Here is a 3,595-nt window from a genome sequence, read left to right as displayed (position 1 = left end):
TTTGAGACAGAGTCTCACTGTGTCGCCCAGGCTGGAGTGCAGTGGCCCGATCTCAGCTCACTGCAAGCTCCGCCTCCCGGGTTTACGCCATTCTCCTGCCTCAGCCTCCCGAGTAGCTGGGACTACAGGCGCCCACCACCTCGCCCGGCTAGTTTTTTGTATTTTTTAGTAGAGACGTGGTTTCACCGTGTTAGCCAGGATGGTCTCGATCTCCTGACCTCGTGATCTGCCCATCTCGGCCTCCCAAAGTGCTGGGATTACAGGCTTGAGCCACCGCGCCCGGCCATTTTATGTCTTTTTTACGTTTCCTGTGTATCCACTTAACTTTCTGAATATGTGAAATAAGGTTATAATAACTATTTTAATGTCCTTCTTTGCTAATTCTAACCTCTGCTTCCATTCAATTGATTTTTCTCTTCATCATGGGTCATACTTGTCTAATTCTTTTCATGCCTGCTCATTTTTTTGGATGTCATACATTGTAAATTTTATCTAGTTGGTGCTAGCCTTTTTATATTCTTAAAAATAGTCTTGAGTTTTGCTCTAGAAGATATTACAGTTATTTGGAAACAGTTTAATCCTTCAGTTCTTGCTTTTTTCCTTTTTCTTTTTCTTTTTTTTTCCCCTCTTTTTTCTTTTGTTCCTTTCTGTCCTCACATCAGATGAGTGACGTGCTGACACTGTAACAAGGCTTGAGGCAGCACATCTCACACATGAGCATGAAAACCCAATCATTATGCTTATGAACCACAAAAGGATTCGGGTATTGCTTTTAAGAGGTAGTAGGTAGAACCAGAGCAGAGTTTAATCTGGGGTTATTTATTTTGTGTGACTGAAGCAAGATTCTTTTTCAGTGTATCTGGCTGGTGGTGGCAAACCCTGTTCATGGCCCTGTGTCAGTGCCGGGCACTGAGATACTGTTCCTTGTAATTTCCATGCTTATATTTCTGCACATTCATGTACTGGTTAGTCCTCTGCTGAACACTCAAAGGGGACTCTCTGAAGATCCCTGGAGTCCTTTCTCTCCCTCCCTCCCTCCTCCCTCTCTCTCTGTCTCTCTCTCTCTGTCTCTTTCGTGGCAGGTCTCTCCTTTGCAGTACTCTGTTCTGTGACCTCTGGTCATCTTGATCTCCCTGGACCCTTAGTTGTATTCACTCAACTCAGGGAGTCTGCCCGACTCCTCCTGTGTCCCCCTCCCTGCACTACGGCTTGGAACGTCTTTTGAGGCAACAAGCTGGGTGACAATAAGGCTCACCTCATTTTTCCCCATCTTTCAGGGATTGCTGTCCTTTGTGTCCTGATGTCCAGTATCTGGAGAAACATCATTTCATGTATTTTGTTCATTTTATTGGTTGTTTCTGGTGGGAGGGCAAATCCCATCCCTGTTGTTTCATCTTGTCTGGAAGCAGAGATCAAGAAAAGTCACAACTTCCAGATTTACATCTCAACTTTTGAGATTTTAAGTCTAAAAAGGCAAAGGAATCTAATCAGGCAGGAAAAACTGAGGTTGGAAATGGAGGCTAGTCCAGTGATACTTTAATACCGCAAAACCACTCCTGGTTCATGACTCTGGCCTGCCATAGAATCAAATCTGGCCCCGGCCCCACCTGTCATTACGGTTCCAGCATTCTCATCTTCCCCCATCTAAATCCTTCATTCTTAGGAGACAAAGAGGGTCCACCTGGCTCAGCCTGGTCTTTGGGGAGTATGGGGAGTGCCAATGCTTTGAGAAGCGATGGAATGGTTATGAACACCACCATGCCTTCCCTAAGTATTTTTTGAGTGCCTATTATTGGCCAGGTACTGTTCTAGGCGCTGGGAACAAAACAAACCGCCCTGTCCTCATAGATTTTTTATCACAGTGATAAATGATAAATACTTTTAGCACAACACAATATAGAATTGCTATAAGCTTTGATTTTGTTCAAAAAGAAAAATGTGCTTGCTAGCAAAATCATAACCTAAGCTGAGATGAAAGACAGGCTAATCCACAAAAATTGTTTACCCTGTGTAAACGTAGAATCTATTTAAGTCACCTTAGAGAGTCTTCTTTAGGCCATTGTTAGAAGACATGAATGAAGCCCAGGGGAGAGTCTCTGCAGCGGAAAATGCTGAAGTGGCTCTTGAGGCTGAAAATCAATGCTTTGTGAAGAAACAGAAGCTGCTAATTTGTCTGCTGGGCCCATGAGATTGTATATCACTGGAGGAGTCCAGTGAGTATCCTTCAATTCACAGAGGGCTTTCCTCTCAGCCTGCCTCTGTGTTGATTTAATTACTTCCCCTCCCTAGAACATAAGCACTGGTCACTCTCACCCCCAGCTTCAGGTATCCCAATTCAGGAGATGAGCCTGGGGCTGCAGTGGAAGGAACAGTGGGTCAGACAGACCTGGGTTTGAATCTTGGCCCCATGACTGTCAAGCTGTGGGGCCTTGTTCAAGTTTCTTCACCTAGATGCCCTCCTTATCTCCCACCCCTGAAACTGCAAATACAGCTGCTAAGAAGCTTACATGAAATCCCGTCCGAAGTATCAAGCAGGTAGGCACAGATCAGGAAATCTTCCCTTGCATTGCATTTTGTCTTGGCAAAGGCTGTTTGTAAAGTGTACATTCATTGGTCTTTGCCAGCCCAGCATCCATTTCACCTTCTCTGAAGAAAACATTCCAGATTACTTTGGGGGAATTACCTGTTCTGGTGGTCTGATAGGGCCTGCCCCTCCCTAGCTAAGGGAATAGACACGTGACCTGAGACAGGTTGACCAGATGCTTCCTCCCTGAGATTTGTATCTTCAGCAGAAGGACAGATAAATTGAACCCATGTGAATGAAATAGCATCAGCCTCCTCAGCATCCCTCTGACCAGACTGCTTCTGCTGTGAGACTATGCATGGAACTCATGCTTCCAGAAGCCCTGGGTGCTTTGTTCCCTGTCCTTTCTCAAGCCTGGCTCTACAGCCTCCCCTCCACTCAGTGTTGCCTTTCCAGTGAATTTCCATTTGATTAGGTTAGCCATAGTACATTTATGTGACTTACAGTCAGAGATCTCTATCTGATCAGCTGAAGAAGAAGAGGAAGAGGAGGAGGAGGGAGAGGAGAAAGAGAGAGGGGGGAAGAGGGAAAGAGGAGGAAGGAAAAGGACAGAGGGAGAAAGGAGAGGGGAAGGAATAGGGAAGGAAACACATTTTATATTTTGTTTGGATTTGATACAACCGGAGCCACAATTTTTGCTTGGCTGGCCAGCAAAGAGAAGAATTAAACACAAGGAACCTCAGGTTTTTTCCTAATTAACAGATGACTGATGACCCTACATAATCTATATAATGATGGATCTTCTCCCAATAATTTATTTCATTTACAAACTTCATTCCCTATAATAAACATATTTAATAGATTAAATAAATGATGTGTATTACCTGCTTCCAGTGGGCAATCCCCTGCTATCTTACCTGGAATCATTGGAGCTAGCAGGCACCAAATCTCCCAATTTTGGACACTGAGATTGGCCTGATTAGCTGTACCTCTAGAAACACAGCTAATGGAGATGCCCATCCCAGCTTTGGGAGGGTGGATAGAGGGCACCAAAAGAGACTTTACGGAGGA

The 3,595-nt window shown here is 44.7% G+C and overlaps 1 non-coding gene across 1 annotated transcript; it reads right to left on the bottom strand.

Annotated features, from left to right (window-relative positions):
* Window positions 1-656: 656 nt before the first annotated feature.
* On the bottom strand, window positions 657-759 carry LOC117066283. The gene has a single exon (XR_004430261.1). It is a non-coding gene; the product is annotated as a small nucleolar RNA U13 (small nucleolar RNA).
* Window positions 760-3,595: the final 2,836 nt, after the last annotated feature.

This window comes from Trachypithecus francoisi, unplaced genomic scaffold (genome assembly GCF_009764315.1).
Source record: "Trachypithecus francoisi isolate TF-2019V2 unplaced genomic scaffold, Tfra_2.0 Lachesis_group2, whole genome shotgun sequence".
Classification (NCBI taxonomy): domain Eukaryota; kingdom Metazoa; phylum Chordata; class Mammalia; order Primates; family Cercopithecidae; genus Trachypithecus; species Trachypithecus francoisi.
Note: the sequence above shows the minus strand (reverse complement) of the source record. Positions and strands in the feature narration are given on the sequence as shown.